The following is a 12,681-nucleotide window of genomic DNA, read 5'->3' as shown; positions in this document are numbered from 1 at the left end:
ACTTTAAGAGAGAGAACTGAGGCACCCAGGATTAAGGCCATTCAGCTAATAAGGCTGAATATGAACTCATGAAGATAAGTCTTTCTGGTTCCAACCCCAGTGCTCCATTCACTGCACTACTTCCCCATGCATTTGCTTACATATCCTCAATTATATTATCATCAAATTCTATCATTGGCAGTTATGGGTCACAGTGGATAGAAAAAACTGGACTTCCAGTTAGGAAGATTTAAGTTCAAATCTCACCTTAGCTCTATGACTCTGGGTCAATCAGTTACTTAACTTCTGTCTGCCTCAGTTTCCTCAATTGTAAGGTAAGGATAATAACCGCATCCATCTCCCAGAATTGCTATGATGATGAAATGAGAGAATATCTATAAAGTGCCTGTTACACAGTAGGCACTGTATAAACATCAGCTAATATGATGGTTATTAGATGATTGATCATTAGACTTAGAATCAGTCACCATTTCTTCTGCAAGCCAAGGGTAAAATGAGGACACTGTTTCAGGCAGAGAGGCAGCAAATTAGTATCTGAAGTCTTTCAGCAAGAAGAAGAGAGAAGAGGTAGGTAATTAGATAAATGTAAATAACTGTAGGCTTGCTGGTAATTACAGTAATGCTTCAAGATGACAATTGAGGGCTGCTTCTGTTTATGGTAAGACCAGCCAGCAGGCTGCTAGGTGCCAATCAAAGCCAGCTGAGCAAGCTCCTACCCCAGCCCAAAAGAAGGCAGGGAAATCTACAGGAGTCACCATCAGCAAAGCACCCAGCAGGGAAACACAAAGCAGCAGTCAAGGGCTGGCTATTAGCGCAGATCAACAGCAGTACAAGCCTGAGATTTGCTCTTCCAGCTAATGTAAAGAGGGGGCAGAGGGGGAAGGAATGCGGCCAAGGTGGCCAGGGCCTGCACAGAATATAATGTTTGTGTATGGGGCAGTGCCAATCAGCAGCTAGCCTACCCAGGGGAAGACGGTATCGATCCCAGGGGAGGTAGTGAAAGGGCCGAAGGAATACCTCTGTGTTCTCAAGTAATGAGAAGGAATGAAGTGTTTTTGGGATGAATACTAGGAGGGCTTCACAGAGGAAATAAAGGGGGACAAAATGTCTAGAGAACCGGAGAAGCCTCCTAAATTGAGCCTAGGAGGGGAAGGGGAGTGGAAAAATATGGCCACTAAATGCCTGGGGATAGAAAAGGGTGAGACTCTCCCTTTAAAGTATATAACCAGTCTGATCCAAAATCTAACCCAAAAGATAGATAGACAGACAGAGGGACAGACATTAATAAATACATACTACATACATATGTAGATAGATGGATATTGATAAAGATAGATTAGGAAGAGATACAGATAGAGAGAGGATACATATAAAAATAGATAAGAGAGATAGAAAGATAAAAAGAATAAAGATAGATAAGAGAAATGAATAGATATAGATTAGAGATAGAAAGATAGATAGGTGTGAAAATAGAGATAGCTATAGTGACAGACACAGACACAGAAAGAAGAGAGAATAGATATAAAGAGAGATAAGAAGAGATAGAGGGATAGATATAGAAAAATAGTTAAGAGAAACAAAAGAGATAGGGGAATAAAGATAGATAAGAGAAATGGAAATAGATATAGATTAGAGATAGAGAGATAGATGAATAGATAGGTGATAGATATAAAGATAGATTAGATATGGAGAGAGGAAGGGTGGGAAGAAGGAAGAAGGGGAGAGAAAGAGAAATAGATATAGATAAAGATAGATCAGAGAAACAAAGAAAGAAAGGTAGAGGAATAGATAGATATTTAGAGAAAGAGAAAGAGAAGAAACAAAGACAGAGACAGAAAGAAAGAGAGAGAGATGGATAGATGATGTGAATCTATAGGTAACACAAATCAATCAACACACAGTTATTAAGCTCCTATTATATGCCTATGATCTTTATTAAACATTCCATTTACTAACCTTAGCAGTCTTCCTAAAGGAAAGGTTGAGTTTTTTACTCCTTTTTGGAGGCCTTGAAAAATGATTATAATAGGCCAGGTTTAGGGAACAGACATTGGGGGAGGGAGGAAGAATAGTGTGAACTAGAGTTATGAAGCAAAGACTAAGTCTGGCTTAGATAAAGAAAGAAAAGAGAGGATGGCCTGTGTGAGGGACATATAGGGAAATAGGAATAGTCAGAAACAACATAGTCATTATTAATATGTATAATAAATAATAATGTAGATTTCTATAGCATTTTAGTGTTAAAAGGAATTTTCAAATCAATTCAATTCAATATGAAGTAGTTATTATGCTTAGGCACTCAGGGTACAAAGACAAAATAAAAAGTTACTGCCTTTAAGGGGTATTATATATAGATCATAATTAATCCTAGATTTAGAGCTGGAGATCAAATTAATGGGCGCTTTTGAACTGAGGATACAAAGAAAAAAGGGGAATAAAATGAAAACAGGCCCTGTTTTCAAGGAGCTCACAGTCTAATGAGGGGGATAATAGGAAAACAACCTTGTATAGACAAAACATATAGAGGTTAACATTAACTAGGGGATGGTCTCAGGGAAAGCCCTCCGATTGAGGAGGACTAGGAAAGGCTTCATGAAGGAGGAGAGATGTTAGCTGAGACTTTAAAAACCCATGGGAACAAGTAGGTAGAGATGAAAGAGGAGAGGGGTCCAGGTGTGGGGAAAGCCAGTGAAAATTCCTGGAGCTGGGAGATGGACTATCCTGTGCAAGGAACAGCAAAGAAGCCAGTGTCACTTAATTTAAGGCCATTTAATCTCACCTCTTTTTTCTATAAGTGAGGAAAGAGAGGTTCAAAAACACTGAAGGACTTAACCATGATCAAACAGATGATCCTGGTCTCTGAGTTAAGATGTGAAGCTAAGTTTGTGACTGGCAAATTCAGTGTTCTTTCCATGGCACCCTCCTGCTATTATTCCCATTTTATAAACATCAAAAATCTAGCTCACATAGCTTAGGTAATCATAAAAGATCATATGTGTCAAAATCAGGATTTGAACTCACGACTTCCTTGATTCCAGGACTGACCGTTTCTCCACTTGGCCATGGCTACTTTTTGCCCCTTAAGCTTCAACTCAAACAAAGGCCTTCTAGGTCTTCAGTTTCATCATGGATCAAGACAACTCAACAAGCTTTTATTAAGCACTTATTAAGTGTAGGGCAAAAAAAGCAGACCAGAGTTAGAATGTGGATGCTTTGCATTCAAATCCTAACTGACATATATGAGCTGGCAACTCACTGGACCTTTGGAGGTCCTGGTTACTTTCTAGAGACATAAATTACAGACTAATTGCCAATCTGCATTGACAAAGAGAGTTTCCACAGTAGGAGTTCCCCAGCCCAAGAAAATTGTAAATCTTGACCAAAAATGATCATTTTAAAAGTGCCAGAAACTGTACTAGATGTAAAGAGTTTTGTTTAGAGATTTTCAGTCTTCGTGACCCCCATTTTGGATTTTCTTACTGGAGATACTACAATTGTTTGCCATTTTCTTCTCCATTTTACAGATGAGAAAACAGAAGCAAATTATGTGACTTACCCATTATCTGTCATATAGCTGACTATCTGAGGCAGAATTTGATCTAAGGTCTTATGCCATCTAACCACCCAGAAGTGAGAATTCAAAAACCAAAGAAACAGCCCCCTGTCCCCAGGGAGCTTACATTCTACCGAGGAGACACAGAATAAACCTAAGTGTGTAAGTACAGCACAAAAGCACTATAAGAGGGCAGGCACATTAGCAAGAAGGGATGGGGGTGAGGGTAGGGAGAGATCTGGAAAAGCCTCCTGAGGAATGAAATCTCCACAGCCCCAAAGCATAACATCTTATTTCTCATGCTGATATGGAACATAGCAAAGACTTGAAAGACCCAGAAAGCAAATCCTGATGGATTCTGATGAGTTTTTATCAGCTGGATACCATTCTCTCATTCTGTCAGAAAACTCCATTCTCTCATTTAAGAACACACCCAAGTAGATTCATCATTGGCCTCCAGCACCCATTCTCCACTCCACCTTGTTCCAGTTCCCTAATTACTTACCTCAGGGAAGCAAAGTGGGCTCAGATCTGCATCAAATAAGGTCCCCTCAGTCCAGCCTAGTTTGGAGAAAGAAAAAATGGTGAGACATTTCTCCAGACAGCTGGTTCTCTCAAGCCCCACCCTGAGACAGATAGAAAGGGAATGGGAAAATCCTATCCAAGACCACACATCTAGTGACTGACATCTATGGAATATAAACCCAATGTACAGACAACTTTTTGCCTGTGTAAGAGAACAAAGTGTAGGAGATGGACTCCAAGAGACAAAGTTTCTGGGGAGAGAGAGGATGTGATGAGGAGCAGTCACCCACTGAAGGGCAATCTGCCCAGGCTTTAGCATTCAAGCTATGCAGAGAGTACAAAGAGAAAACCAAATGCCCAAAGTCACAAAATCATAAAAAGTGTCAGAGCTGAAAGGGGTCTCAGAAAACAGATTATTTCAGAAGAAACCTCAGCATAAGAAAACATAGAATGTATTAGTGGAACATAGAATCTGACAAATCTATAGAATGTAAAATCTTTTAAAAGTAGGGTACTTAGAACAAAGATGTCAAATAGAAAGCCTGAGACAGATTAAAATGTAACTGGGAATAGTTTAGCAAAGTAAATAAAAACACAATAGAGTATACATAATTTTTTTTGTTTCTTATTTTTAATTGAAGCTTTTTATTTTCAAAACATAAGCAAGGATAATTTTTCAACACTGATCCTTGCAAAACCTTGTGTTCCAATTTCTTCCCCCTTTCCTCACCCTCTCCCTTAGATGGCAAGTGATCCAGTATAAAATATATATTATGTTAACATGGGGTTTCCTAAATCAAGATGTAGCCCAAAGAGATCCTTGCCCGGGGTGGTCAAGGAAAGTCATTTAATGCCTCGGTTTCTCTCATTTGTAAAATAATCTGATTAGATCTCTGAAGTTCCTTTTTAGTTCTATGGTGCCAGCCTGTGGACTCTGAGCTATGCCTTAATGAGCAGGAAGACAACACTGAATATGTAGATGAGGCAGCTGATAAGTTTAAAGATCAGTCTGTTTCCAGAGAATGGTTCAATATTCATCTTAATGTCATGTTTAAATTATTTTGTTGGACACTGGAAGAAATGGACTTAATAATGATGAAATATGTATCACCAAGAAGATTATTCTCCAGGAGATATAGATATAGGTATATACATACATATATGTGTGTATATACCTATATCTCTATTATGACCTATCAATATATCTATATTTTCATATAACATAACAGAGGTATATGATTGCTGGATGTGGAGGCAGAATGACCTGAGTCCAAGACCACCTTCAGACATTTACTAGCTATTTAACCCCAGGCAAGTTATTTAAATCTGCCTCAATTTCCTCATTTGTAAAATACAGACAATAAAAGCACCTACCTCCCAGGGATCAAATGAAATGCTATGGGTAAAATGCTTCACAAACCTTAAATTGTAATCCATGTTAGCCATTAATATTCTGTCTATAAGATGGATATGTGGCTGGATAAGGAACTTGATCTTTCACCAACATAGTCTTCAGACAAAGCAAGATGTAAGTTATAGTACATGAATGTTATGGAATATTATTCTTCTGTAAGAAATAATGAGCAGGATGATTTCAGATAAGCCTGGAAAGATTTACATGACCTGATGCTAAGTTAAATGACAGAACCAGGAGCACATTGTACACAGCAACAGCAAAGATATTATATATCTTAGCTCTTCTCAGCAATGCAGTGATACAAGACAATTCCAATAGCCTTGGGATGAAAAATGCCATCCACACTCAGAGAGATCTATGGAAACTGAATAGTATTTTCACCTTTTTTATTGTTTCTTTGAGTTTTCTTCCTTGTTTTTTTTCCCCTTTTGGTCTAATTTTTTCTTGCACAATATGAAAATTATGGAAATATGTTTAAAAATATTGTACATGTAACAACCTATATCAGATTGTTTGCTCTCTTGGAGAGAAGGGAAGATAATGGAGAAAAAGGAGAAAGGATTTGGAACACAAAATCTTACAAAAAATGAATACTGAAAATTATTTTTACATTTATTTGGAAAAATAAAATATAATTAAGGGAAAAAAGAGAGTCAATCTATGTCAATCCATGTTTTAAGGTCACTTCTAACTCACATACTTAATATTAAATGAAATGAAAAAGAATAAGTTTTGTACAATACTAAGTAACAGGACACAGATATAAAAGTGAGAGAGTCTCTGTTCTTGAGGATCTTATAGGAGAAGAAAGAAGCAGCTATGTGGTGTAGTGAATAAAATGTCAGGTCATAATTTAAATTTATTCTCAGACATTTACTAACCATGTCACCCAGGGTAATAAGTAAGTCCCCCCAAACCTTTGATCTCAGTGGAAATGGCAAACCACTTCAGTATCTTTGCCAAGAAAACCCCAAATGGGGTCACAAGTTGGACAAAAACACAACTGAAAAACAACTGAATAACTACAATGGGAAAGAGACAATAATAAGGTGGTGGTGGTGAGCAGGAAAAGAAATCTGGATTCTATACAAGTCAATGGTAAGTTGATCCATGGAGCAGGAAACTAATTGCCTTTCCAAAAGCAAAAAATAACCTGCGAGAGATGAGAACCATCAGGTTAGATAATAAGATAGCCCAGGTAGAATATAAAATGAGATGCAATGTGATTTTGATCTAATCTGAGATTGGTTAAATATAATGGGCTACACCCAATCAAAATAGCTGAGGCATCAGATTTTAAATTCCTAGAGGGAGGGGATTGTTTTTGCTTTTCTTTGTACCCCCAAACTTAGCACAATGCGTGGCACTTGGTAGGAACTTAATGCTTTCAGATTTGATTTGACTGAAATTCAAGACAGAATGTCAAAAGTTTTTTTTTGGAGAATTTAGAATTTTGTGTTTTACTGGCTTTGATTAGACTAGATAAAGCTTTAGCAGATGCTTAATAAATGGTTGTTGACTTGACATTGGTCTCCTGGTTGTGTCTTGCACTCATCTCCTTCCTTACTTGGTTTTATTGGACTTTCCACAATTCTTGAAAGGATCTTCTTATTCATTTCCATTTTCTGGTTTCCCAGGCTTCCTTCATGTTTGAACTAGTCTCATCCCACAAGACACCTTTTCCAATCTTCCTTACTCTTAGTGCCTTTTTTCTGTTGATTTATCCTATATGTATCTTGTTTGTACATAGATGCCTGGATGTTGTTTCCCCCATCAGATTGTAAGGTTTTGAAAGCAAGGATTTTTCCCCTTTTTGTATCCCCAATGCTTAGCAGAATGCCTGGAACATGGTAGGCTCTTAATAAAGGCTAATTGACTAATTAGATAAAGCATTTATTAAGTACTTATTACACACCAGGCACTGTGTGCTAAGCAAAAAGAAAGGCAGTCTCTGCCCCCCCAAAAATTGGGACATTCTGATGAAAGACAATATATAAAATGGAGCTAATAAAGGGTGGGGACAAGGTGGAATAGTAGCTTGGAGAGGATTATGAGTAAGCACATCTGGTATAGGAACTTTCTCAAATAGAAGTTCCAGGTTGGAATTCATCAGTTGGGGGAGGAAGTCTCAGAAATAGAATAATCTGCCAGGAAGGAGATAGAAAGTAGTATAGTGATCTCTCCAAAATCCCTTTCAGTTCTGACATTCTATGGCAATGAACTTATTCATTGACTATTCTAATATTCATTGAATCTATCACATACTCTTAGAGCCATGGAAGAATAAGAAGCAGCATTTTCAGTTCTAAGAAATCTAAGAAAAAAAGGATTTTCACACAATAGGAAGTTTTCAAATGTAAACTAGAAGATGACTTTCTGGGGATATCAGAGAGAAAAGATTCTATTCAAGTTTGAATGGGACATAGTGCCTTCTGCTGCTCCTTCCAGGACAAAGTTCTTATGATTTTACCTACCATTCCACAGAAGAATTATGGAAGAAGTAGCCAGAGGAATGGGAACATTCAGTGGCACACTGTAAGCATAAGAAATCACTCAAATACAGAAATCTCAACTCATAAATCAGAGCAAAAAGAAAGAGACTACTGTTTTAAAAGCAATGCCTATCCTATACTCACCTCCTTCAGGAGGATTTAAATGACTACCTTTCTTTCCTAATTCATTACACATCTATACACACAGACCGGAAGTCACTCAAACAGGGACACACAAATCATTAGAGAAGTGGACGGGGAGAGGGAAGGAAGGAGGGAAAAGGAGAAAGAAAAGGATGGAAGAAGGAAGGGAGAGATTTCAAAGATGGTCTATGACTAAGCTTAAAAATAAAACCAGAAGCTGTGGATATGAAATTCCCCAATAGAGAGTGGAAAACAGCCCTGGGCTGAGGAGAGGCAGAAGCCCCAGTGAGTTGCCATCAACATGCTCTATAACTGTCAAGTCATTTCCCTTTTTGAAATCTCCATAAAATGAAATCACAGCATTATGGTCTTTGCCATTATGGCATCTCAGAGTTAGAAAGAATCTCAGAGGTCATCTGTCCAACCTCTCCATGGACAAGAATGTCTTCTACACCTAACTCCTAATGACAGGATACACACGGACAAAATAATCTATTTCCATGCTTAATTCTAATTGTTAGGAAGCTCCATTTTAGACTGAGTTCCAGTCTGTATAAATTAAAATATGTAATCTCTACCTACTGTTAGCTCTACCTTCAGGGGGTAATGTAGAGTAATCCATTACAATTCTTAGTATATAATTATCCATTAGATAATAATACATTAACAATAATAAAACAATAACATCTAACATATACAAAGTGTTTTCCTCATAGTTGCCCGGTCAGGAAAGCCAGGCAGGGATTTCTATACCCATTTTATAGACAATGATGTCAAGGTTAAAGTTAAGCAATTTGCTAAAGATCACACAGTTAATTATTAGAAAAGAGACTAAATCCTAGATTTTCTGACTCCTTGTCTGATTTCTTCTTTCTGCTTCTAACTCATATTAAAGGGACCTTGTGATTTTTCTCTTGTGTAAAAAAACAAATACATAAAACTATGAGGAGTCTGTAAAATCTATAAAAAGGTTTTATCTCTTGTTTCTTATTCCTGAATGTTTACCAAAATAATTTGCTCTTTTTTCTATTTAACCTTTGTGTTGAGGTCATTAATCATTATTGAGTAGAGAAAGGAATAGAGACTAAACCTGTGATTTCATCAGTATAGTTTCCTCTAAGAAGAGTAGACTCTATCTCCCAATGCACATCAGCAAGAGCTACCCAGGACACTCAGAGATAAAGTGATTTTCCAGCAACACATAGCTAGTTTGTGTCCAAAGCAGCATAAACACAGACTCTCCTAGTTCTAAGGCCAATTCTCTATCCACTACACCCCACCTTCTAAACTGTGATTCATTGCTCCACATGTGATCTTATAATTGAATGTGGGGGTCTAAAAATTATAATTTAATTGATTTATATACCTATTTTATATACTTACATGCTTGGAGTCACATAGAAATTTCTCAGGCAAAAGGAGTGGCAAGTGGAAAAAATTTAAGAAGCCCTACACTATACCACATTGTCTCTTACTAATACTGGTTTTATTTGGAGAGTCTTATCTAATTTTTCATAGAATTGTTTGGCCCACTTCATTCTTTAGAGTAAATGTTGGTACATAAGTTTAATTAATTATCTTCAAAGTGATATATCTGTCAAAGGTATTCCTCCATTATCATAGAGAGCATCTAACAGAGCCCAAATGGAAGAGAAAGGAATTGCTTCTAGAAAGTGAGGTCCTGCAGATGCTTTGATATAATTACCAATGACATTGTGCTGACTGCAGCAAGCCCCAGTTGATCACTAGGCCTTCTAAATCAGCTCTACAATCACTCAAAAAAAACCCCAATCCATTCACTAGAACAAAAAAAGTCAAAGCAATGAAAAATGTTTATTATCCAAACTAAAACATGCAGTTAGATGGACATTTTGCCCAGGTCTGACAAGTGAGAGAAGTATAGACTATAATGCCTTTGGAAAATATTCTTTTATTTATAATGAAGCACATCTTCTGTCTTCTAGAGGGAACAGGTGATGAACTAGCGTCATATAAGCAGATGTGCATTCTCAGATCTTCTTAAAAGGGAAAACTTCTCCTTAAAGATAGTAGGGCTGGTGACCATGATAGATGTAAAGGGGGGAAAAGTATCAATAAAACATTTTAAAAGATGAAAGGGAGAGGAGATACAGAAAGGGTCAAAAAATTGTTATTGCTTAATTATTTTAAGCATGATGTCATTCAAGTTGTTTTTAGTCATTTCATTCGAATTCAATTCTTCATGACCCCATTTGGGGTTTTCTGGCAAAGACACTGGAGTAGTTTTCTATTTCCTTCTTTAGTTCATTTTCCAGGAAACTGAGGCAAACAGGCTAAGTGATTTGTCCAGGCTCACATAGCAGATTCTGAGTCTGGTACTCTACCTACTGAACTACCTAGATGCCCATGCAGCTATAATTCATAATTCTTTCTAATAATAATGATAACTAGCATTTTTATAGCACTTGATAAGTGTCAGGTAGTGTACTAAGCACTTTATGATTATTATCTCATTTGATCCTCACAACCACCCTGGGAGCTTATTACTTCTATAGATGAGGAAACTAAGGCAAACAGAGGGTAACTGACTTCTCCATGATCACATAGCTAATAAATATCTAAGGTTGGATTTGAACTCAACTCTTCCTGACTCTCCACCCAAAACTCTGCCTGCTGCAAACATCATTGTTGATGATTGCTGAAGTCACAATAAAAAAGAATTCTTAAAAAGACAGTTCTTTTCATGGCTCCAAGCTGCTGCCATACACAAAGGTCCATCTTTTTAACAGCAACATTCTTCCAATAATTCTACATGGCTTCAAGTCAGAGTCTTGAAAGTATCAGGCAGATTCTCCAAAGGGCAACAGCAAAGCAAGGTGACTGAATGGGGTGCAACATATTATCAAAGAGGTCACATGAATGATGTTATCCAAGAGAAGAGCAAATGAGATGTGCAAAGGAGGTGGGCAGGTTATGAGAAAAGATGGAGGGATCACTGATGGAAAGCTTTTGAGCTTGATCAATATCCATGTAATGTCAAGAGGGCTAAGAAAGGCTTCCCCATACTCAGTGGGGATCCTTAAGAAAAATTTATGAGACCCCAAGGTCATTCTACATGGTAATAATGAGAAGGTATGGATTCGTTTTCAATTTTCACCACTTGAAAGAGAAACCATACATGTGATCACTGAACCACAGAAGTGTCAAGAAACCCTTGCACTTTCTCCCTATATTGCAGTTCATACAATCACAAAGCTGTAAGGGACTTTAGTCCAACTAGTCCAAGTCCTTCATTTTATAGATGAGTAAATTGAGGCATGGGAAGGTAACTGAGTCATAAAGGTCACAAAAATAGTGAGCATTAGAGGGAAAATTGCTCTAAAGAAATAAATTGGGAAAACTTAAAGTATTCCAGGAATTACTATGGTTATTCCTATTTATGAATTATACAAGGAAATAATACATATAAGAAATTCAAGTCCATAAAGCCTCAGTCTCCCAAAAGACTTAAAGGTATACACTATGAATTCAGGTGCATAGGTCCCCTGTGTCTGTTTGACCCCAAGAAACTTGAGGCCAGAAATGCAAGGAGAGCACACCAAGCAAAGAATAACTCTCAACTTGGGAAAGATCTTTGGGGAAGAGGCGACTCCTTAAAGCACTTTTAAAATATTAACTATTTTCCTTATTAACAGAGAAACAGGAAATCCCAGAATCTTAAAGTTGGAAAAGGCATAAAAGTCATCCAATACAACCTGTATGTGAACAAGAATTTCTTTTATAATGTCCCCAACTAGTATTCATGCAGATCTTTCTTGAAGACTTCCAATTACAGCATACTACCTATTAGGGCAGCCCATTGCATTTGGGAACACTTCTGGTAAAGAAGTTTTTCCTTAGATCAATCTAAATCTGTGTCTCTCTAATTCTTCCATACTCCCCTTTCTCCTACCATGGTCCCAATTCTGCTTTCTGGGAGCAAGAAAGGGAGTGCTAGTGATAAACTACACAGAGTCCAGGAAACCTGGACCAAACCGATACTCAGAAGACTGAATGTGGGGCTCTAGGGATGAGAGAAGGGGAGAGAGTAGGGTGGAGCTCTCAGATGCTCCAGGGAAATTCTCCAGGTGCCTGACTCCCTAAATAGATCTGGAGCAGCTTGATTGAAGGGCATGGCCCTCTGGCCTCCCTCAGAGATGGAAGTCATGATGAGGCAGCATTTCAACACAGGCAAGCCCAGGCAGGAGCCTCAGTGGCTCAGCCGCCCCCTCTCCTCCCCAAGGGGGAGGGGGAGACATGCTCAAATTTGCACAGCCTTCCAGACTAAGAACTCAGAAGCACCTGAGACCGTGAACCAACCAGAAAGGAGACTATGGCATCAGCATTGCTAGCTCCTCTTCCTTCAACCAATCAAACATTTATAAAGCACCTAGTATGTTCCAGATACCCTGCTAAGCCCAGGAAAGACAAAGTAGGAAAAAAATGAAAATCTGAGTCTTGAAGAAGTTTAGCCTATCAGGGAATCAACATGTAGCCAATAGAAGAATATACTCAGTATATATCCTAGGTAA

The 12,681-nt window shown here is 37.9% G+C and overlaps 1 protein-coding gene across 6 annotated transcripts in view; it reads right to left on the bottom strand.

The window, feature by feature from the left end:
* Positions 1–12,681, bottom strand: part of PTP4A3 (protein tyrosine phosphatase 4A3) — a 205,452-nt gene that overhangs the window by 114,860 nt on the left and 77,911 nt on the right. For all 6 annotated transcript variants that reach the window (XM_031947270.1, XM_031947274.1, XM_031947272.1 and 3 more), the window contains one exon: positions 4,059–4,114. The gene's annotated coding sequence lies outside the window, so the exon portion shown is untranslated. The remainder of the gene's footprint in view (positions 1–4,058; positions 4,115–12,681) is intronic.

This window comes from Sarcophilus harrisii, chromosome 1, assembly GCF_902635505.1.
Source record: "Sarcophilus harrisii chromosome 1, mSarHar1.11, whole genome shotgun sequence".
NCBI classification, from domain to species: Eukaryota; Metazoa; Chordata; class Mammalia; order Dasyuromorphia; family Dasyuridae; genus Sarcophilus; species Sarcophilus harrisii.
This window is presented reverse-complemented; position numbering and strand designations above follow the sequence as displayed.